Source organism: Coregonus lavaretus, assembly GCF_964263955.1.
Source record: "Coregonus lavaretus genome assembly, chromosome: 12".
Classification (NCBI taxonomy): Eukaryota; Metazoa; Chordata; class Actinopteri; order Salmoniformes; family Salmonidae; genus Coregonus; species Coregonus lavaretus.
This window is the reverse complement of record NC_139999.1, coordinates 19,637,821-19,663,356: the sequence shown is the minus strand read 5'-3', so window position 1 is coordinate 19,663,356 and position 25,536 is coordinate 19,637,821.

The following is a 25,536-nucleotide window of genomic DNA, read 5'->3' as shown; positions in this document are numbered from 1 at the left end:
CCAGGTCCTGAGGCAGCAAAGCATCCCCAAACCATCACACCACCACCACCATGCTTGACTTTTGGTATGATGTTCTTACTGTGGAATGCAGAGTTTGGTTTTCGCCAGGCATTACTGGAACCATCTCGTCCAAAAAGTTGACTCAAGTTTGCCAACAAGCACCTGGATGATCAACAATACTTTTTGGACGAGATGGTTCCAGTAATGCCTGGCGAAAACCAAACTCTCTTGCAGCTAAAGGTGGCACAACCAGTTATTGAGTGTAAGGGGGCAATGACTTTTTCACACAGGGGAATTGGGTGTTGCATAACTTTTTTTATAAAATAAATATGTAATTGTTGTGTTATTTGTTCACTTATGTTCCCTTTATCTAATAATGTTCCCTTTATCTAACATGAAAATGTCAATTCCAACTTATTTCCAATTCATCACCTACTATTGAAATCGTTCAGCAAGGGAGGGTGCTGTGGCAACTGGTCCATTGCCTCCGCTCACTCCCCATAAAGGCAAGATTCTCCTGCTCGACTGGAACATCCTGTCTTTTTCTCTATGTAAACGCTTATGATCAAAAAAGTGATATTTGTGAGATGAGATTATTTTTGTTTTCATGGTTACTGGCCATATGTTTGACGGCAAACCGATTCAATGCATTATAAATAAAAAAGGAAAATATTTGGTTCCAGGAAAATATGTTGTTCTGCCAGATTAATGAATTAATCTGATGAAGCTGAACATCTGAAGATCTGTTCTGTAAATCCAACCATGCAACCATATTATCCTGCTACTGTCACTGCTCTTACTAATTCAATTAAAAGTGTTGGACGATTGACACACATGTAAATTCCTCTGGCTGTCTTAGTTGGCAAGCAGAAAATTAAACAATAATGTTTTTATTGTCTCAGAAGAAGGCTTAATTTTCTACCTCATGTAGGCCAACATTGCTGTAATTTACTGTCAGCATAAAACACTGTTCTAGGATTAGTGTGTGTGTGTGTGTGTGTGTGTGTGTGTGTGTGTGTGTGTGTGTGTGTGTGTGTGTGTGTGTGTGTGTGTGTGTGTGTGTGTGTGTGTGTGTGTGTGTGTGTGTGTGTGTGTGGGTGGGTGAAGCTGCTGAAATAGGGTTTTCCTGTTTGTAGGTTTTCCCATGCTCTGGACCTCTCAGCTTGATAAACACATGCATGCAATGTTAAGAGAATAGATGTTACCCTCTCCATTCTCAGTAACAGCTCACTGTCCATGTACCCAACAAGAATATAAACACAGCATTGTTTCTTTGTCTCCCCCTGCTGTCAATGCACATTGAAGGAGATTAACTGCAGTTATGTGTATTATATAGAGGCCTTTCCCTGATTTATTTACTTAATGTCGATAATAAACATAAACATTTGAGAAATGACTTAAACCAGTTTCACCTGTATCAAGCACACGTAGTGGGTACCGGTAGTTCAATAATCTCTTTTTGGGACAGAGACAGGAGACGAGAAAGTTGAGAAGCAGGAAAGAATCTTGTGACAGCATCATCTCTCTTATAAGGATGTGGACATATGAACTCTGGTTGGCTCTTAAGTTCCCTGGATCAATAGTAATTCAGTGGAGCCTGAGGGAAGACAGGTAATTATCTGGAGGTTCTCAGGTATAATTGAACAGATGTGTGTTAAAATACCGGTAGGCTGGTTCAGCATCGAAATGCCAATGATAATATCTTACACCCACTCTGAAACAGTTTAGCAGAGGAGAGACTGGTGAAAGATTCTCATTCCTCCACAGTCTGTCGTGAAATACAAATTGGTGGAAGCGACACGATATACACTGTATAGTCACTGGTGTCTGCCCAAGAGATTTGAATCAGATAACTAGCCTTTTGACCTTTCAAAACACTAGCACACTGATAGGTCAGACTTCTACATTTTCAAAACTTAAGGCCAGGCACCACAGGCTGAAATGACATTTTTGCATGTACCTATACATTTTATGATAATTTTTAGGTGATTGTGTCTAAATCAGTGGAGGCTCCTCAGAGGAGGAAGGGGGGGACCATCCTACTCAGTGAATTTCTGAAAAATGTAAATAGTGAAACAGAAAATTTTTTATTTTTAGATACAAAATATATTCACGGCACCAAATAACTGATTAAAATAAACTGTTTTGCAATGAAGGTCTACAGTAGCCTCTACAGCACTCTCTGGGGTAGCACCATGGTGTAGCCGGAGGACAGCTATTTTCCGTCCTCCTCTTGGTACATTGACTTCAATACAAAATCTAGGAAGCTCATGGTTCTCATCCCCTTCCACAGACTTCCACAGTAAGTCCGGAGGACGTCCTCCAACCTATCAGAGCTCTTGCAGCATGAACTGACATTTTGTCCACCCAATCAAAGGATCAGAGAATGAATCCAGTACTGAAAGTATAAGCTACAGCTAGCTAGCACTGCAGTGCATAAAATGTGGTGAGTAGTTGACTCAAATTAATTTATTAAAAAATGTATGAGAACAGCAGAGAGAGAGAGAGAGGGAGAGAGAGATAGAGACATAGATATATTTCGTTGTATTTTTTTTCACTTCCAATTACTTTGCTAGCAAATGCAGTTAGCTAATTTAGTCTAAATCAGAGAGGAATGCTATTTATGTTAGCTAGCTGGCTAAGGCTATCCAACACTGGAACAATTCTAAGTCAAGGTAAGCTTTCGGTTGTATTAATTTATTGCCACCTGGGCCCGCCGGTGTAACTGCTAAACTGCTTGCTGTACACTGTACTGCATGATTCTAGTTGATTTACTAACGCATTAGTTCTAGTAGCTATGTTGACTATGACGTTAGCTAATATGGTGACATTGACAATGATGTAGGCTGTGTGTAGCTGTTAGCAGTTATGTGGTATGAAGGTTTGGCTTTTTTTTGCCTGGTCACAGACACCTGCTGTGTTGTGCACTGAAGTCCACAATCGAAGGGAAAAGGTAAGCGGAGGAGAGCGCGTAGCTGCGAGAAGGAATTATACAACGAGCAAAGTGATGATGCTGTTTGAATGTGGCTGCTATGAAAGTGAACTGTGTGTGCGGGCGATCATTCCGCCGATTGTGTTGAAAAACTGAAAAACCTTTCTTAAAACGGAAGCAAACGTAATGAAATGGTGATAAAACTACCTGAATTTGTCCAATAGAAACTCTTGTTTGCAAATATTTAAACTAATGATTACACAGTAGATCAGCAAGATGCAGGCAAGAGTGTGCAAGGCGGTATTGAATGTGTCACTGTCTGCCACCTTGATTACTCCAATTTGCCTCTTGACCTGTGCACCTACGTTATAAACTTTCATTCATAGGCTAGGTTGTAGTAACCTCAATTTGAGTATCATGCAGTAGCCTAAACCTATCGATGTTACATTGAGCTGGGTGAATGGAATATGCTGTAATAGAAATAAGGCCAATAAAAAAAAATGGTCCTCCCTAATCTTAAACGGCACCGACCGCCACTGGTCTAAATAGGTGTTTGTTGTTTGGTAGACTAAATTCAGTGTACTTGTCTTTAACTGCCATTCCCGAAAGTCAGACTCTTCCCACACGCCAACTCATTTTTCTCAGCTTCAGAAGCATCTGCATTCACCGAATTTTGTGTGGTTATCCTTAGATATATTTTCCAGACTTGCCCAGAGGGAATTGTTGATATGAGGTACATTGTTTATTCTATATAGATAGCATTGTCTTTGGAAAAATATGCCAAAAATGCATTTTGTCTTTAGTAATTTACAGATAGAAAGATGAAAAAAGTATTTATCCACAATCTGCTCTGGAGTGTCTTAACAAAATGAAACAAAAATATTTAGTGTCCAGAAAAATAGATTTCCGCGATATATAAATATGCACATAGTTAATGACATATCGCCTCATTTGCACATTTTAATAACAATTTTATTTTTATGAACCAAAAAAGTATCTACATTCAATTGGTAAAAGTTGATTGTGATATGATTAAGGGAAACAAAATTACCCTATGAGGGTGTGGTGCCTGGCCTTAAGAGTTTGGTAGAGCCTACTTTAGAGCCTATTCTGAATTTAAATAACCCAATCCTGTTATACATTATCCATATATTGAGTGTGCTCAGTCTGTACCATGCGGTCTCTGAACCTGTCACTGCTCTCGTCTGTGTGGGCCCCTACAGCCATAATCTGCTCCTGGTGATAAGGAGATTGCATGGCCTGTGGCATCTCCCCTCCATCACCTCCCTCATTTCCCTCCTTTAAAGAGGACACATCAGGATGCACTGGCCCCGGGCATATGCTCTACCTCCACTCTAACTCTATCTTCACCATACTCTCTCTCTCTCTCTCTCTCTCTCTCTCTCTCTCTCTCTCTCTCTCTCTCTCTCTCTCGCTCTCTCGCTCTCTCGCTCTCTCGCTCTCTCGCTCTCTCGCTCTCTCGCTCTCTGCTCTCTCTCTCTCCATCCCATTCTTTGAGGAGGGATGCTAGGGAAGTCTGCCATTCTGCAGGGCCTTTTCTCAATTGGATTTGCTCAACTCCTGCGTCCTCTCTCATCTGTCCGGCGGCGAGGAAAGGGAAAGTGGACGAAAATGCGCTTGTATGAAATTACACTGTCCTTCTCCAATCGTGCGTCATCAGGAAAATTAAGTTTACAGGGTGGAATCCCAAAATAAATGTATAAAGTGATAAAAACTAATGTAGCTCGTTGTGCAATAGATTTTTTATAGATGAAGGATAAGTAGCATATTGTTTTGAAATGTTTGCATGACTTTCGCCTTCGAGAAAACAATAGCTGATTCAAAGGGGGTGTGGCAGATTTCAAAACTCTTCCGCGAAGAGCTCAGGTAGGATACACTTGTGCTTCCTCGCCAAAAGGAGGCTATCGATGATGGAAGGACCATCTTCCATTTGCCTACTAACGAATTGACATTCTCCTCAACCGCTCGACCACTCATCGGTCACGGAGGAGAGAAGACGGAGGAGAGAGGGCGGAGGACAGACTTTTGCCCAAACGAGAAAAGGCCCAGGTATGCCATCTCTGTCCTCCCTTAGACTCCTGAGCCAGCCATTGTTTGTTTACACAGACACTGGGTCCCAAGTGGAACTCTGATATACTAACCTTCAGCCTTTACAGCTAGTCATGGGCTACTAATGAAACTCTAATCAATATGGCCTTCACTGCCAAACCGAAGGAGTGGAGCAGAACTGTATCATGTCGGCCACGTCCACATGATTCTCAAAGGTAATTCCCCACCATTATCCTTTTTCATGAGAAAATGACACCAAGCGACTATGCAATGTCTTATTCGTCGCAAACATCAAACCAAAACCAAATGTCTCTCTGGAATGTCCAGTTGTTTGAAATGGATTTGAGGATGTTTTGAGAAAGTTTGTGTTATTTCATCTTGTATACGTTATCTCACTGCTATTTAAATGAGCTGGATTAAAGCCTATGCCATACACAGACAGATGTAAAACCCACTGGGCAAAAACTGGTTAAATCAACGTTGTCTCCACGTCAGTTCAACCCCAAAAATCTACTTAATGACGTTGAAGCATTTCGTATTTTTTTCACCCAATTTTTTATTGAATTGTTTTTGGGATTTCTAGACCTTGAACTGATGTCTGTGCCCAGTGGGGAAGGTTATAAGCAGTGGTTAAAATCAATCAATCAATCAAAGGTATTTATAAAGCCCTTTTTACATCAGCAGATGTCACAAAGTGCTATACAGAAATCCAGCCTAAAAGCCCAAACAGCAAGCAATGCAGATGAGCTGGAGCTACCCGGAACTAGGCTTCTGCACCTCAAAGAGAGAACCAGGCAGAGACGAGCTCCAGCACTTTCTGAGTCCAGAGAGGAGTAAGATAGAAACTAGGATAAAAGTAGGCCTACTAACCCTAACCTTAGCTTCATGTCCACACCCCGGTTCAACCCTAACCCTAATCTCGGCATAAACCTAACCCTAACCTTATCTTCAACCCTGCCTCAACCCTTACCCTAACCCCTCCAAACGGGCTCCCCACCCCTGGTTATAAGAGGGCAGTTAAATCATAGTAGTAGAGGACTGCATCTTCTCTCTTTAGTGGTAAGTTCATCAGAAGCAGTATGCAGGATGAGGATGAATGGTATGATCTCACCCACGCCCCAATAACCTTGACATAACATCCCAATAAAATGAATCCTATAAATGCAACATTTACTTCAAAATGGCACCTGATATGAATTTTTAACTCAAGAAACCAAACAGACTTGTCTCAGAAGATTCCCAGTCAGTTTGTATTCATGGGTTGTAATTTGGAGAGTAATTAGTGGCTCATTACTGAGAAGACACTGTGCTGTGGGCCCTCTTAAATATACCCTATCACACTCCTCTCAGTACAGGGTCACATTTTTGTGAAGGCAACCAGCTGTTTACCCATACAGTATGCCTTTGCCTCTTCGCCCAGTAAAATGACTCAGAAGTACGCCCCATTCAAAATGCAATTACACCTTGTGCCGCGTTGTGTGTACTCAAAGAGCCACACTACTTCAAATGCATGGATGCTCTGGCAGTCCACTCTCTCTGCTTTCAGTGGTGACATCATTTAGGGTCCTTTCCCACATTACCTGTCGTTATTGCACACTCTCCTCTGCGCTTTCATATGTCACATCCTATCCTCCACTTGCTGTAATTATGTGCAGTTTGATTTAAAGGTCACAGGATGTTTTTTTTTACCCAGAGAAAATTGTGTGTAGACTACTTATCAAGCAGAGAAGAAAGACTCATAATCTGGGCATGTTATTAGTAGAGGACATGTGAGCTCCCATCTTACATGTTCTGTCATGCTACACAGTGAATAATTTAGGATGCATGCTGTTGAGGACCTGTGAAGAAAGCTTTGACTGAACTCTACAAAGTAGAAGGTGAGAGAGACAGAGAGAGAGAGAGTGAAGAATAAGAAATAAGAAATAAGAAAAGGTTGTCTGGAAGATGTGTGAAAGCCTTTTGTCTGGCTAGTAAGAAGAGACCTTTGACTTACACGGTTTCCATGTAATGTCATGTAGAAATTCTAGGAAAGAAGATGAGAGGGAGAAGAGGGGTGAGCTGACCTTTGATCTACTGCATTCATCATCCATCTAGCTACCTTCTCCATGTTCCAATCCCAAAGGACTCATTATTCTCTAAAGACAGAGATACTTTACCTTGTTTAGTGCTGGCTAAAACATATGCATTCAATGAATGATTAAGACTTTATTGTCTTCTATTTCTGTGAGAGGTTTTTCGTAGTTGTCTCTATGCTTCATCGGATTGTTAATCCCACTAATGACCCTGTTGCAGCAGAGAGAAAAAATCAGGAAGAGAAAAGAATATCTAACCTAGTCGTGACTCAAGCACAGTAAATTAATGACCCTGTGTTTTCCATGGGTGCACCGCATGGGAGATTTTGACAGCATGACTTGTCTTCATTGATTTCTCTTTCTCTCCTTTTAAGACTAACAAAAGAATGGCATAGAAACATCAGCATTTGTTTGAAATGGGCCCAGTAAAAACAGAAACCGAAAAAAAATAAAAATGATTACAATACATTACTGCTGTTTCACTTCAATTACTGTTCAATACTTACTGCTGTTCAACGGTATCAAATGAGGTTTCACACTGAATTGGGTTTCCATTGAAGATATTAATATTTTCTTGACAAAATATGGAAAATAATATACCACTGGTGAGAATGAAATAAACTCTCACAAAACCAATGCTTTACAAGGCTTAGGCAGGCAGAGTCACTAATAAGGTTCATCAGAGCTTAATGGCCTCCCAACCTTCCCCTCATTATAACACAAAATAATAAGAATGAGACACCAGCGAGCTGGGCCTCGTTATGCCTATGGGCAGGAAACTCACCAGGGCCATGACCTATCTGTTCTTACACCACTTACTGCCTTGCTCTGGCTTCTACATTGTCTGTCAACAAACCACAAACCTTAATGTTCCAACAGTAGTTGGTTTAAGTATGTGTTTATTGTACATGTAAATTATTATTATTAATTATTATTATGAAATAAATTATTTTGGAGTAGAACTCTTAAATGTGAGATCATGTAAAATTGCTTGACATTCTTCCAATACATTATTTCAATGCATTGTTTCAATGCGACTGAAACAGGGCCGTAACTACATATGACACCAGACCTCTGTAATTGTTTCTAATTTTAAAAAATAAAGAATTAAAACAAGTATATGTAGGTTATTTTGTACACAATAAAGAAAATAAATTTCAGATCAACATTTAAATATTGCTCTCAGCGTTGATCAAAGCTCACAACGCTTATATTCTTGATCTGACTGAGTTCTAATCGCGCCTACCTCTTTGCGAAAGAGGAGTTTCAATATGAACATCTCCTCATGGACTATCTTCCTTACATTAAAATGCAATCAAAATGAAAACGATACGGTTCTAATGTCACGTTTTCGTTTATATCGGCGGTTATTCATCTTATATCGATTGCCCACTGGAGTTTATAGTTGACCAATTACCCACCTTCTTTTACCACTACATCACTGATATTAATACAGAATCATAATTAATATTCTATTAATTCATGTGAATGTGATAATACAATCATCTGTGTGCTCCATTGATGTTTGTTTTCCACCATAATTTGCAAATAAATTCATAAAAAATCCTACAATGTGATTTTCTGGATTTTTTTTCCTCAATTTGTCTGTCATAGTTGACGTGTACCTATGATGAAAATTACAGGCCTCTCTCATCTTTTTAAGTGGGAGAACTTGCACAATTGGTGGCTGACTAAATACTTTTTTTATAACATTACAATTGTATAGCTAATTGGTTATGTGTTTGTAGATCGACTGAGGTAAATGAACCTACGGCAGCCAAGGTGTTAATGGCTGGGGTCATTTTTGCTTGTTTTTGCTGTTCTCCAAATAACATTTCAAAGTTGCTTTTATCGTATAGATATGCAATAAATGAGCTTCATGCACCGACACTTTCCCAGAATAGCCAGCTTCTGTGTCACTCTCAATCACTTTCAATTTTCCCTCCCGTATACATTAGTCTAGATTATTTTCATGGGTGTATTGATTCATTTAAATAAAGACTGAGCACCCTGCTGCAGCATTATAGCCCAGGGATTGTGATCACATGAGGGCTTTTATGTTGTGCACTTTTACATCTTCCAATTTTCTGATTGTCGGGAAAATTAACAATTCAAACCTCTGCTTTCCTTTATGGCTTTGATGTGTGTGCTTTCAATTGAAGCACAATTGGATTTAGTGTAATAAATATAGCTTCAAATCCACCGCCATTTTGTTATGAATACCTGGAAATTGTCACGGATCCCACCGGTACTGCTGCTCATTCCGTTCACCAGCTCCTGAGGTCTACGTCACTGGCCTTTTAGGCATCACTGATCTGGTTCATTACCACCAACCCCGGACTGTCTTGTCTCATTACGCACACCTGGTTCCCATTCCCCCTAATTAGTATGTGTATATACAGTTGAAGTCGGAAGTTTACATACACATTAGCCAAATACATTTAAACTCAGTTTTTCACAATTCCTGACATTTAATCCTAGTAAAAATGCCCTGTCTTAGGTCAGTTAGGATCACCACTTTATTTTAAGAATGTGAAATGTCAGAATAATAGTAGAGAGAATGATTTATTTCAGCTTTTATTTATTTGATCACGTTCCCAGTGGGTCAGAAGTTTACATACACTCAATTAGTATTTGGTAGCATTGCCTTTAAAATGTTTTACTTGGGTCAAACGTTTCGGGTAGCCTTCCACAAGCTTCCCACAATAAGTTGGGTGAATTTTGGCCCATTCCTCCTGACAGAGCTGGTGTAACCGAGTCAGGTTTGTAGGCCTCCTTGCTCGCACACGCTTTTCAGTTCAGCCCACACATTTTCTATAGGATGGAGGTCAGGGCTTTGTGATGGCCACTCCAATACCTTGACGTTGTTGTCCTTAAGCCATTTTGCCACAACTTTGGAAGTATGCTTGGGGTCATTGTCCATTTGGAAGACCCATTTGCGACCAAGCTTTAACTTCCTGACTGATGTCTTGAGATGTTGCTTCAATATATCCACAAAATGTTCCTTCCTCATGATTCCATCTATTTTGTGAAATGCACCAGTCCCTCCTGCAGCAAAGCACCCCCACAGCATGATGCTACCACCCCCGTACTTCAAGGTTGGGATGGTGTTCTTCGGCTTGCAAGCTATCCCCTTTTTCCTCCAAACATAACAATGGTCATTATGGCCAAACAGTTCTATTTTTGTTTCATCAGACCAGAGGACATTTCTCCAAAAAGTACGATCTTTGTCCCCATGTGCAGTTGCAAACCATTGTCTGGCTTTTTTATGGCGGTTTTGGAGCAGTGGCTTCTTCCTTGCTAAGCGGACTTTCAGGTTATGTCGATATAGGACTCGTTTTACTGTGGATATAGATACTTTTGTACCTGTTTCCTCCAGCATATTCACAAGGTCCTTTGCTGTTGTTCTGGGATTGATTTGCACTTTTCGCACCAAAGTACGTTCATCTCTAGGAGACAGATCGCGTCTCCTTCCTGAGCGGTATGACGGCTGCATGGTCCCATGGTGTTTATACATGTGTACTATTGTTTGTACAGATGAACGTGGTACCTTCAGGCGTTTGGAAATTGCTCCCAAGGATGAACCAGACTTGTGCAGGATTTCTTTTGATTTTCCCATGATGTCAAGCAAAGAGGCACTGAGTTTGAAGGTAGGCCTTGAAATACAGACACAGGTACACCTCCAATTGACTCAAATGATGTCAATTAGCCTATCAGAAGCTTCTAAAGCATGACATCATTTTCTGGAATTTTCCAAGCTGTTTAAAGGCACAGTCAACTTAGTGTATGTAAACTTCTGACCCACTGGAATTTTGATACAGTGAATTATAAGTGAAATAATCTGTCTGTAAACAATTGTTGAAAAAATTACTTGTGTCATGCACAAAGTAGATGTCCTAACCGACTTCCCAAAACTATAGTTTGTTAACAAGACATTTGTAGAATGGTTGTAAAACGAGTTTTAATGACTCCATCCTAACTGTATGTAAACTTCCGACTTCAACTGAATGTGCCCTCTGTTCCCCATTGTCCTTGTCGATTATTGTCCCTGTGTTATATACAGTGCCTTATAAGTATTCATCCCCCTTTCGCGTTTTTCCTATTTTGTTGCATTACAACCTGTAATTTAAATTGATTTTTATTTGGATTTCATGTAATGGACATACACAAAATAGTCAAAATTGGTGAAATGGAAAAATATATATATATTGTTTAAAAAAAATCATAAAAATTGATAACGGAAAAGTGGTGCGTGCATATGTGGGAGACTCCCCAAACATATGGAAGAAGGTACTCTGGTCATATGAGACTAAAATTGAGCATTTTGGCCATCAAGGAAAATCTATGTCTGGCGCAAACCCAACACCTCTCATCACCCAGAGAACACCATCCCCACAGTGAAGCATGGTGGTGGCAGCATCATGCTTTGGGGATGTTTTTCATCGGCAAGGACTGGGAAACTGGTCAGAATTTAAGGAATGATGGATGGCGCTAAATACAGGGAAATTCTTGAGGGAAACCTGTTTCAGTCTTCCAGAGATTTGAGACTGGGACGGAGGTTCACCTTCCAGCAGGACAATGACCCTAAGCATACTTCTAAAGCAACACTCGAGTGGTTTAAGGGGAAACATTTAAATGTCTTGGAATGGCCTAGTCAAAGCCCAGACCTCAATCCAATTGAGATTCTGTGGTATGACTTAAAGATTGCTGTACACCAGCAGAACCCATCCAACTTGAAGGAGCTGGAGCAGTTTTGATTTGAAGAATGGTCAAAAATCCCAGTGGCTAGATGTGCCAAGCTTATAGAGACATACCCCAAGAGACTTGCAGCTGTAATTGCTGCAAAATGTGGCTCTACAAAGTATTGACTTTGGGGGGGGTGAATAGTTATGCATGCTCTAGTTTTCTGTTTTTTTGTCTTATTTCTTGTTTGTTTCACAAAAAAAATAAAAAATGTTGCATCTTCAAAGTGGTATGCATGTTGTGTAAATGAAATGATACAAACCCCCCAAAAATCCATTTTAATTCCAGGTTGTAAGGCAACATAATAGGAAAAATGCCAAGGGGGGTGAATACTTTCGCAAGCCACTGTATATATATACGTGTTTGTTTTGGGCTTCGTCCCCATTGTTGTTCATAACGTACCTTGTGTTGGGTGGAGAAAATAAAACCGCTATTATGTATTCCTGCGCCTGTCTTCAAATCCTTATACAACGTGACAGAATAATCAAACCATAAAAATGGAGACAGCAGGAAAGAATGAGCTGGCGACCATCGTTGAGACAGTGCAGCATCACGAGGACTGTCTCTACAGACTTGGCAGTGCCATGGACAACGTGCTAGCAACCATCCTGCGGTTGGAGGGGAAAGTGCAGTCCCTCCAGTCTCCAGCACTGATTCCAGCACCAGCCCCCACACCACCACTACCTGCCTCCGTTCCATCTGAGCCAGTCCACGGAATACCCCTGTCCCTCCCGGAGCGCTTTGACATCGCACCAGCGAGATGCAACGGATCCTTCTGCAACGCGACCAGTACATCGCTCGCTACGCCAAGGCTGTCTCCAGGAGAGACAAGGATGCCACAGTCATCTCGGCACTGACTGGACGGGCCCTGAACTGGGGCACCGCGGTTTGGGAAACGGGCGGACCTGAGGTCGAGTCCTTCAGAAGCGATGGAGGTGGGCTCTGCACGTTTGCCCAAGGCGGAGTGTAGGAGAAGGAGGAATCTGGGCCTCTGCTCCTATGGTGGAAAAAGGGGTCATTTCTCCCTGAACTGCTCTCTATCCACTAATAGGCGAGGAGGTGACAAGCCAGTACAGTGCCCGGAGAACCGCTCCTACATGCCCACGGGTGTGCGGGACCGCCTCCTTTCCTGGGCGCACATGGCGCCTGTGTCGGGTCATCCTGGAATAGGCCGTACCATCGCCTGCCTGACTGAGAAGTGCTGGTGGCCCACCTTGGCTAGGGATGTCCGGGTTTACGTCTCTTCCTGCTCCATCCAGTCTAAGACACCCAGACACCTCCGTTATGGAAAGATCCTTCCCCTGCCGGTTCCACAACGACTCTGGTCTCACCTCTTGTGGGCTTTGTCACTGACCTTCCCCCCTCCCGTGGGAACACCACCGTTCTTGTCGTTGTTGACCGGTTTTCCAAAGCTTGTCACCTCCTTCCTCTGCCTGGGCTCCCGTCGGCCATGCAAACCGTGGAGGCTCTTTTTACGCACGTCATCCGGCACTATGGGATCCCAGAGGACATTGTGTCAGACAGTGGTCCTCAGTTCACCTCAAACGGATGGAAAGCATTCATGGAACGCCTGGGGGTCATGGTCAGTCTCACCTCCGGGTACCGTCCTCAAGCTAATGGGCAGGTGGAGAGGGTCAATCAGGAAGTGGGCAGGTTCCTGAGGTGTTACTGTCAGAACCGGCCGGGGGAGTGGGCAGATTTTCTACCTTGGGCTGAGTACGGCACAGAATTTCCTCCGCCACTCCTCCACTAACCTCACTCCTTTCCAGTGTGTGTTGGGGTATCAGCTGGCCCTGGCACCTTGGCATCCGAGCCAGACCGAGGCCCTTGCGGTGGACAAGTGGTTTCGGCACGCTGAGGAGATCTGGAACGCTGCGCACACTCTTCTCCAGCGGGCCGTGCGTCGGCACAAGGAACAGGCCGACCGCCACTGCAGTGAGGCATCTGTTTTCTCTCCAGGCGACCAGGTCTGGCTATCCACCCAGAACCTGCCCCTCCGCTTGCCCCGCCAGAAGCTAAGCACACAGTTTGTGGGGCCGTTTGAAGTCCTGAGGAGGGTTAAGGAGGTGTCTCTCCTCAGGCCATTGGTGCCTGATCCCCTCGCTGAGGCTGGACCCAGTGACGCCCCGACGCCCGGATCCCCCCGGTACTGCTGCTTATTTCGTTCACCAGCTCCGGAGGTCTACGTCACCGGCCTTCTAGGCGTCACTGATCTGGTTCATTACCACCAACCTAGGACTGTCTTGTCTCATTACGCATATCTGGTTCCCATTCCCCCTGATTAGTATGTGTATATAAACTCAGCAAAAAAAGAAACGTCCTCTCACTGTGAACTGCATTTATTTTCAGCAAACTTAACATGTGTAAATATTTGTATGAACATAACAAGATTCAACAACTGATACATAAACTGAACAAGTTCAACAAACATGTGACTAACAGAAATGGAATAATGTGTCCCTGAACAAAGGGGGGGGGGGGGGGTCAAAATCAAAAGTAACAGTCAGTATCTGGTGTGGCCACCAGCTGCATTAAGTACTGCAGTGCATCTCCTCCTCATGGACTGCACCAGATTTGTCAGTTCTTGCTGTGAGATGTTACCCCACTCTTCCACCAAGGCACCTGCAAGTTCCCAGACATTTCTGGGGGGAATGGCCATAGCCCTCACCCTCCGATCCAACAGGTCCCAGACGTGCTCAATGGGATTGAGATCCGGGCTCTTCGCTGGAAATGGCAGAACACTGACATTCCTGTCTTGAAGGAAATCACGCACAGAACGAGCAGTATGGCTGGTGGCATTGTCAAGCTGGAGGGTCATGTCAGGATGAGCCTGCAGGAAGGGTAACACATGAGGGAGGAGGATGTCTTCCCTGTAACGCACAGCGTTGAGATTGCCTGCAATGACAACAAGCTCAGTCCGATGATGCTGTGACACACCGCCCCAGACCATGACGGACCCTCAACCTCCAAATGGATCCCGCTCCAGAGTACAGGCCTCGGTGTAACGCTCATTCCTTCGACAATAAACGTGAATCCGACCATCACTCCTGGTGAGACAAAACCACGACTCGTCAGGGAAGAGCACTTTTTGCCAGTCCTGTCTGGTCCAGCGACGGTGGGTTTGTGCCCATAGGCGACGTTGTTGCCGGTGATGTCTGGTGAGGACCTGCCTTACAACAGGCCTTCAAGTCCTCAGTCCAGCCTCTCTCAGCCTATTGAGGACAGTCTGAGCACGGATGGAGCGATTGTGCATTCCTGGTGTAACTCGAGCAGTTGTTGTTGCCATCCTGTACCTGTCCGGCAGGTGTGATGTTCGGATGTACCGATCCTGTGCAGGTGGTCTGCCACTGCGAGGATGATCAGCTGTCCGTCCTGTCTCCCTGTAGTGCTGTCTTAGGCGTCTCACAGTACGGACATTGCAATTTATTGCCCTGGCCACATCTGCAGTCCTCATGCCTCCTTGCAGCATGCCTAAGGCATGTTCACGCAGATGAGCAGGGACCCTGGGCATTTTTCTTTTGGTGTTTCTCAGAGTCAGTAGAAAGGCCTCTTTAGTGTCCTAAGTTTTCATAACTGTGACCTTAATTGCCTACCGTCTGTAAACTGTTAGTGTCTTAACGACCGTTCCACAGGTGCATGTTCATTAGTTGTTTATGGTTCATTGAAAAAGCATGGGAAACAGTGTTTAAACCCTTTACAGTGAAGTTATTTGGATTTGTACGAATTATCTTTGAAAAACATGGTCCTGAAAAAGGGATGTTTCTTTTGTTGCTGAGTTTATGTGCCCTCTGTTCCCCATTGTCCTTGTCGATTATTGTCCCTGTGTTACATTGAGGGAAAAAAGTATTTGATCCCCTGCTGATTTTGTACGTTTGCCCCCTGACAAATACATGACAGTCTATAATTTTTATGGTAGGTTTATTTGAAAAGTGAGAGACAGAATAACAACAACAAAATCCAGGAAAACGCATGTCAAAAATGTTACAAATTGATTTGCATTTTAATGAGGGAAATAAGTATTTGACCCCTCTGCAAAACATGACTTAGTACTTGGTGGCAAAACCCTTGTTGGCAATCACAGAGGTCAGACGTTTCTTGTAGTTGGCCACCAGATTTGCACACATCTCAGGATTTTGTCCCACTCCTCTTTGCAGATCTTCTCCAAGTCATTAAGGTTTCAAGGCTGACGTTTGGCAACTCGAACCTTCAGCTCCCTCCACAGATTTTCTATGGGATTAAGGTCTGGAGACTGGCTAGGCCACTCCAGGACCTTAATGTGCTTCTTCTTGAGCCACTCCTTTGTTGCCTTGGCCGTGTGTTTTGGGTCATTGTCATGCTGGAATACCCATCAACGACCCATTTTCAATGCCCTGGCTGAGGGAAGGAGGTTCTCACCCAAGATTTGATGGTACATGGCCCTGTCCATCGTCCCTTTGATGCTGTGAAGTTGTCCTGTCCCCTTAGCAGAAAAACACCCCCAAAGCATAATGTTTCCACCTCCATGTTTGATAGTGGGGATGGTGTTCTTGGGGTCATAGACAGCATTCCTCCTCCTCCAAACATGGCGAGTTAAGTTGATGCCAAAGAGCTCGATTTTGGTCTCATCTGACCACAATACTTTCACCTAGTTCTCCTCTGAATCATTCAGATGTTCATTGGCAAACTTCAGACGGGCCTGTATATGTCCATTCTTGAGCAGGGGGACCTTGCGGGCGCTGCAGGATTTCAGTCCTTCACGGCGTAGTGTGTTACCAATTGTTTTCTTGGTGACTAAGGTCCCAGCTGCCTTGAGATCATTGACAAGATCCTCCCGTGTAGTTCTGGGCTGATTCCTCACCGTTCACATGATCATTGCAACTCCACGAGGTGAGATCTTGCATGGAGCCCCAGGCCGAGGGAGATTGACAGTTCTTTTGTGTTTCTTCCATTTGCGAATAATCGCACCAACTGTTGTCACCTTCTCACAAAGCTGCTTGGCGATGGCAGCCCATTCTTGCATAATCAATGCTTGGAGTTTGTAAGAATTTGTGGGGTTTTGTTTGTCCACCCACCTCTTGAGGATTGACCACCAATTCCCAATGGGATTAAGGTCTGGGGAGTTTCCTGGCCATTGACCCAAATCTTCGATGTTTTGTTCCCCGAGCCACTTAGTTATCACTTTTGCCTTATGGCAAGGTGCTCCATCATGCTGGAAAAGGCATTGGTCGTCACCAAACTGTTCTTGGATGGTTAGAAGAAGTTGCTCTCGGAGGATGTGTTGGTACCATTCTTTATTCATGGCTGTGTTCTTAGGCAAAATTGTGAGTGAGCCCACTGCCTTGGCAGAGAAGCAACCCCACACATGAATGGTCTCAGGATGCTTTACTGTTGGCATGACACAGGACTGATGGTAGCGCTCACCTTGTCTTCTCTGGACAAGGTGTTTTCCGGATGCCCCAAACAATCGGAAAGGGGATTCATCAGAGAAAATGACTTTACCCCAGTCCTCAGCAGTCCAATCCCTGTACATTTTGCAGAATATCAGTCTGTCCCTGATGTTTTTCCTGGAGAGAAGTGGATTCTTTGCTGCCCTTCTTGACACCAGGCCATCCTCCAAAAGTCTTCGCCTCACTGTGCGTGCAGATGCACTCACACCTGCCTGCTGCCATTCCTGAGCAAGCTCTGCACTGGTGGTGCCCCGATCCCGCAGCTGAATCAACTTTAGGAGACAGTCCTGGCGCTTGCTGGACTTTCTTGGGCGCCCTGACACCTTCTTCACAACAATTGAAAATCTCTCCTGGAAGTTCTTGATGATTCGATAAATGGTTGATTTAGGTGCAATCTTACTAGCAGCAATATCCTTGCCTGTGAATACCTTTTTGTGCAAAGCAATGATGACGGCACGTGTTTCCTTGCAGGTAACCATGGTTAACAGAGGAAGAACAATGATTTCAAGCACCACCCTCCTTTTAAAGCTTCCAGTCTGTTATTCTAACTCAATCAGCATGACAGAGTGATCTCCAGCCTTGTCCTCGTCAACACTCTCACCTGTGTTAACGAGAGAATCACTGACATGATGGCAGCTGGTCCTTTTGTGGCAGGGCTGAAATGCAGTGGAAATGTTTTTTGGGGATTAAGTTCATTTTCATGGCAAAGAGGGACTTTGCAATTCATTGCAATTCATCTGATCACTCTTCATGACATTCTGGAGTAAATGCAAATTGCCATCATCAAAACTGAGGCAGCAGACTTTGTGAAAATTAGTATTTGTGTCATTCTCAAAACTTTTGACCACGACTGTAGGAAACACAGTGCCTCTGGCAACTTGCTTCTCCTGTGTGTCTTCCCACTTTAGCTGGAGCTGAGCAGCTTAGACTGAGATCAGGATGCAGACTGGAGCTGTCCATGTTCCTGAAACAACCATGCTACAGACTGGAGCTGTCCATGCTCCTGAAACAACCATGGTATAGGTTGGAGCTGTCCATGTTCCTGAAGTAGCTGTGGACTGGTTACTGTGAGTGAGTCCTTTCTGCTAAGGCAGTGGCTACGGATATGGATTTTTCGCCCCCGCCCCTCCCCCGCCCCTCCAGAAACATATTTCTCAAAGCTAAGGATCCGGATCACGTTCTGTTATTTTAAGCACACATTCGTTTTTCTAGCGTAGCTGCTGCTCACACTCCCCCTCCCTTCACATTTTGCTCTCTTTACTCACCCTCTTCTGAACCATGACGATTTTTGTAGCCTGTCTCTGCCTCATATTTCTGAACAGCTGAAATAAAAACATTCCAAAATATACAGTACCAGTCAAAAGTTTGGACACACCTACTCATTCAAGCGTTTTTCTTTATTTTTACTATTTTCTACATTGAATAATAATAGTGAAGACATCAAAACTATGAAATAACACACATGGAATCATGTAGTAACCAAAAAAGTGTTAAACAAATCAAAATATATTTCATATTTGAGATTCTTCAAAGTAGCCACCCTTTGCCTTGATGACAGCTTTGCAATCTCTTGGCATTCTCTCAACCAGCTTCATGAGGTAGTCACCTCGAATGCATTTCAATTAACAGGTGTGCCTTGTTAAAAGTTAATTTGTGAAATTTCTTAATGCGTTTGAGCCAATCAGTTGTGTTGTGACAAGGTAGGGGTGGTATACAGAAGATAGCCCTATTTGGTAAAATACCAAAAGCAGCTCCAATAAGCAAAGAGAAACGACAGTCCATCATTACTTTAAGACATGAAGGTTAGTCAATACGGAACATTTCAAGAACTTTTAAAGTTTCTTCAAGTGCAGTCGCAAAAACCATCAAGCGCTATGATGAAACTGGCTCTCATGAGGACCGCCACAGGAAAGGAAGACCCAAAGTTACCTCTGCTGCAGAGGATAAGTTAATTAGAGTTACCAGCCTCAGAAATTGCAGCCCAAATAAATGCTTCACAGTGCTGCAAAGAAACCACTACTAAAGGACACCAATAATAATAAGAGACTTGCTTGGGCTAAGAAAAATACGAGCAATGGACATTAGACCGGTGAAAATCTGTCCTTTGGTCTGATGAGTCCAAATTTGAGATTTTTGGTTCCAACCGCCGTGTCTTTGTGAGACGCAGAGTAAGTGAACAGATGATCTCTGCATGTGTTGTTCCCACTGTGAAGCATGGAGGAGGAGGTGTTATGGTGTGGGGGTGCTTTGCTGGTGACACTGTCTGTGATTTATTTAGAATTCAAGGTACACTTAACCAGCATGGCTACCACAGCATTCTGCAGCGATACGCCATCTCACCTGGTTTGCGCTTAGTGGGACTATCATTTGTTTTTCAACAGGACATTGACCCAAAACACACCTCCAGGCTGTGTAAGGGCTATTTGACCAAGAAGGAGAGTGATGGAGCGCTGCATCAGAGGACCTGGCCTCCACAATCACCCGACCTCAACCCAATTGAGATGGTTTGGGATGAGTTGGACCGCAGAGTGAAGGAAAGCAGCCAACAAGTGCTCAGCATATGTGGGAACTCCTTCAAGACTGTTGGAAAAGCATTCCAAGTAAAGCTGGTTGAGAGAATGCCAAGAGTGTGCAAAGCTGTCATCAAGGCAAAGGGTGGCTACTTTGAAGAATCTAAATTAGAAAATGCATTTTGATTTGTTTAACACTTTTGGGGTTACTACATGATTCCATATGTGTTATTTAATAGTTTTGATGTCTTCACTATTATTATTCAATGTAGAATATAGTAAAAATAAAGAAAAACCCTTGACTGAGTAGGTGTGTCCAAACTTTTGACTGGTACTGTATATATTATGAAGGCTACAATCTTCTCTGTCTGTCTGTTGTAACGGATATTACAGTTGCACAAGCAGGACGCAGTCCCTACACTTCGGAGCAAAAATATTCTGCGTTTTCTGTGACGATGTAGGCTAATCTTTATAGTTGCTGCCATATCGTAGTTCCTGAAAAAATAACACTACTTGACTGCCTGTCTGCCTCCTGCGTGGCTTAGCCAATGTTTGCGATGATGATGAAAAAAGAACATTCAATCCCTAATTAGACTCTGTGTCTGTGTCTTGCTGCGTTGCACCTCTGGGCAGCAGAACGTTCTTGACAGCCGAGCGTGTAAACAAACTGGTAAAAAGAGTTTGGCGATGGGCGAGTTCGTTTTGCATCGCCCAGTGCCATAGTTATGTGATATATGCTGCTATTTCGTGGCGAGGGTAAATAGCTGCATGTAACCTCAGGAGCTAAGAAGAACATGGTTGCCTGTTTGTGTCGTGCTTATGCATGCAATACTGACAACAGGTTTGTACGAACTGTCGATAATGTATTTTGTGTAAAACATGTAAATGTTTGTAGCCTACTCCCCTACTGAAAAAAGAACTTGAAATCGCGTTTATACTTACTGAGGCATTGAGTGTAATAGTTCAAACAGTTTTGTGTACAACATGAATCTCGTAGGAAATTCGTAGTTATGCTTAATAGCCTACTGAGGGAATGCAATAGGTCGAACAGTTTTGTGTACAACATGAAGTTTGTAGGCTACACCACTGACCAGACAAAGGCGATCAAAGAGGGGGGAGCGGCAACAGAGCACTGAGCACAGCAGCTACGTAGGCAGTGGAGTGGTCACTCGGCTTCATAAAAAAAGATACTGTACATACGCATAAATATCCCTAATTTTAGCCTGGGCAAATTGAGATACAGAAGCTCCCTATCTGTAGCCACTCCGTTCTGCTAATCAACTGGATTATGGCCAGTTTTGTTGTTTGGCTCACAATAAGTAAAGTCACATGGCTGATCCTAAATCAGTTGATAAGAGTGGGTAGTAGTCAGGGCTGTGCCTGTAGCCTGTCTCTGTTGTGCCACAGAGCTCTCAACCTGGCAGCAGATGGCCCAATGCCCCCCCCCCCAGGCTTAACAAAATTAATTCCTGTATGTTTTATTGTCTCTGTCATTGATTCCTGTTTCCACTTAGTCTTGCCCTCAGGATGCCATCGATTAGTAAAAGACCACACTCAATTTATTATTATTCCGTTTTTTTTATCCTCCTCTGTAGTTCAAAGAAATAGGCTTTTGGTAACCACTGGAGCCAATTAGTGTCCAAACAGATGTGTCACGCCATGAGCTAAGCTTTGCCTGAGGGGTCGAGCGGCTGAATCTTATCTCCTCAACTAAATTACATTTTCATCATAAGGGCTCCATACCTGTTCACCTGCTCTCAGCCCACAGTTAGCCAGAAACTTTGGCTAATCTCACATTGACCATCCTCAGAAATACATTCACACAACATGAGTGGACTCTGGAGAATTCACGGCATAGGCAGTTAGTTTGCTGAAAAGAAAAGAAGGGCTGAAAAAGGAACTGAGTGTAAAAATGAATCTCAATATCCAATGTCAATATGAAATATCAATATGCAGTTGAGCCTCTTTCTTATGTTTCGGCCCATAAACATTAGGTTCTCTGTGTCAAAAGCTGTTGTTGATGTGCTATAAACTCATATTCCCTCCTCGTTTCATCCTGATTTCATGTGTTTGCAGAGAATGAGAGGAGATACAAACGCAGGGGACTAATATACCTGAGGCCAAAGTGAAACTTTACACTTGAAAGTGAACCACATTACTTATGCATTAGGTATGCCAGCTTCTCTTTGAAGCATCACAAACATTCGTATTCTCCATCCAGTCCCCAAAAATACAAATAAGATAAATTATTAATTTGTAAATGTTTATTTCACTTCAAAATAAGTATGACACGGGCAATAGTGTTGGGAAAATGTTCTCAAAGTAACCCACACAAAGTAAATCAAAATCAAATCAAATCAAATGTTATTTGTCACATGCTTCATAAACAACAGGTTTAGACTAACAGTGAAATGCTTACTTACGGGCCCTTCCCAACAATGCAGAGAAAGAGAAATAATAGAAAAATAATAACATAAGGAATAAATACACAATGAGTAACGATAACTTGACTATACTGTATACACGGGGTACCAGTACCGAGTTGATATGCAGGGGTACGAGGTAATTGAGGTAGATATGTGCATATAGGTAGGGATAAAGTGATTAGTCAACAGGATAGGTAATAAACAGTATCAGCAGTGTATGTGATGAGTCAAAAGACTACGGTCGGTCACCCAACATTTGAGAAGAAGAAGCTGAAGAATCTCTAAGGTTCTAAGACTTTCAGGCACACACACCCTTAATATTGATTGGTCAGGACAATAAATAGTCCAATATAATAGTTTGTTGAGTACTTCCATTTCTTCCATTTCTTTGGTTTTGCCGCTTGGCAGATGAGTAATCACTTTGGTGACCATGACGGCGGTGAAGAGAGAGTTTCATGTGCTATGGTTGTTTCCCTAGGCAGGCTACAAGGTTGTTTAAAAATACTGAGCCTGCCTGGCAGGGTTGGTCATATAAAGCCAGAGCCCCCTGATGGGAGAGCATTATATACAAGGAAATTCTCAAAGCTGCTAATGAGAACCTTGACGACCTTGTACCTAGCCGGTGGGGATTCCGGTGGGGTACCCCCACCCAGGTAGTGGCAGTGCTGGCAACACTGGCTGCAGTAACCCATGGGGAGGGGGTCACACTCGGACAATCAGAGAGGGGGTTTAGCATTGTGGCCCAGGTGGCACAAAATAATCAAAGGTCTGACTGCACGGAGATGCTTGGGAAAAATGGTTACAACGGGGGACCAGAGTGTTTGTGTCTCAGGTGAAGAGGGTAGATCTGAACTCCATCACCTAGGACTTGACATAGATTAATTAGATTAATCAAATCTCACATTGTTGTCAATTTCTGCTCAATCTTGCATGCTTTCTCAATCAGCTGTAACTGTATGTGCACTCGTAAATCAGGTCCTTTCTTGAGTTGGGCTCTGGGATGTAACAACCGTTGAGCATCTGATTTTATGGTTGATTGTGGAGGAAGGGGGTTGAGTGTGTTGGAGTATGTGAGTATGTGCGTTTGTGTTTGTCCTGCATCTGTTGTGGGGGGGTGGGGATGTTTGGGGGGAGGGGGGGGGTTGGGGTATGGGATGGACCGCGGTAATTATTTGCTAGGATAATAATTGTTTCTCAATAAATTAAATGTAATATAATGGCAATCCGGGTTGTATGTTGAGATCCTGCGCATGAACTGCCGACATTGTTACGCATATTAATTGATAATGATGGAAAATAACATATGCAGGATTTTTGAATAGATATATATTTTTAAATAGTTATATATATATATACAGTGGGGAAAAAAAGTATTTAGTCAGCCACCAATTGTGCAAGTTCTCCCACTTAAAAAGATGAGAGAGGCCTGTAATTTTCATCATAGGTATACGTCAACTATGACAGACAAAATGAGGAAAAAAAATCCAGAAAATCACATTGTAGGATTTTTAATGAATTTATTTGCAAATTATGGTGGAAAATAAGTATTTGGTCAATAACAAAAGTTTCTCAATACTTTGTTATATACCCTTTGTTGGCAATGACACAGGTCAAACGTTTTCTGTAAGTCTTCACAAGGTTTTCACACACTGTTGCTGGTATTTTGGCCCATTCCTCCATGCAGATCTCCTCTAGAGCAGTGATGTTTTGGGGCTGTCGCTGGGCAACACTGACTTTCAACTCCCTCCAAAGATTTTCTATGGGGTTGAGATCTGGAGACTGGCTAGGCCACTCCAGGACCTTGAAATGCTTCTTACGAAGCCACTCCTTCGTTGCCCCGGGCAGTGTGTTTGGGATCATTGTCATGCTGAAAGACCCAGCCACGTTTCATCTTCAATGCCCTTGCTGATGGAAGGAGGTTTTCACTCAAAATCTCACGATACATGGCCCCATTCATTCTTTCCTTTACACGGATCAGTCGTCCTGGTCACTTTGCAGAAAAACAGCCCCAAAGCATGATGCTTCCACCCCCATGCTTCACAGTAGGTATGGTGTTCTTTGGATGCAACTCAGCATTCTTTGTCCTCCAAACACGACGAGTTGAGTTTTTACCAAAAAGTTCTATTTTGGTTTCATCTGACCATATGACATTCTCCCAATCCTCTTCTGGATCATCCAAATGCACTCTAGCAAACTTCAGACGGGCCTGGACATGTACTGGCTTAAGCAGGGGGACACGTCTGGCACTGCAGGATTTGAGTCCCTGGCGGCGTAGTGTGTTACTGATGGTAGGCTTTGTTACTTTGGTCCCAGCTCTCTGCAGGTCATTCACTAGGTCCCCCCGTGTCATTCTGGGATTTTTGCTCACCGTTCTTGTGATCATTTTGACCCCACGGGGTGAGATCTTGCGTGGAGCCCCAGATCAAGGGAGATTATCAGTGGTCTTGTATGTCTTTCATTTCCTAATAATTGCTCCCACAGTTGATTTCTTCAAACCAAGCTGCTTACCTATTGCAGATGCAGTCTTCCCAGCCTGGTGCAGGTCTACAATTTTGTTTCTGGTGTCCTTTGACAGCTCTTTGGTCTTGGCCATAGTGGAGTTTGGAGTGTGACTGTTTGAGGTTGTGGACAGGTGTCTTTTATACTGATAACAAGTTCAAACAGGTGCCATTAATACAGGTAACGAGTGGAGGACAGAGGAGCCTCTTAAAGAAGAAGTTACAGGTCTGTGAGAGCCAAAAATCTTGCTTGTTTGTAGGTGACCAAATACTTATTTTCCACCATAATTTGCAAATAAATTCATTAAAAATCCTACAATTTGATTTTCTGGAGAAAAAAATTCTCAATTTGTCTGTCATAGTTGACGTGTACCTATGATGAAAATTACAGGCCTCTCTCATCTTTTTAAGTGGGAGAACTTGCACAATTGGTGGCTGACTAAATACTTTTTTCCCCCACTGTATATATATAGAGAGAGAGGTGACAGCATTGGAAATGCTTTTGGCGGTTAATCTGCTTCTGTTTTGTGGGTGGCACTGTGTCCTGTTGTCGATGGATGGGTCCTGGCCTCTTGGGGCCCTAGGGATCCGGAGGGACGTGGGTGGGATGCCGATCACTGGGATGACGGCTCAACTTGGGATGGGGAGGTGCTTTAGCGGGGGAATTAGTGGAGAACAATTGAAGGGTTACTTAGTAGCAATGCAAATATTACGGTACAGCTATATGGACACTCAATCATTACGGTATTTTTTATTAGTAAATTTACAAACATATATAATGATAAATAGACTTGAAACTTGTATCTCATTATGGTGTATGGTGAAATAAGTATAGCCAGTTATAATTGTAATGGCTTAG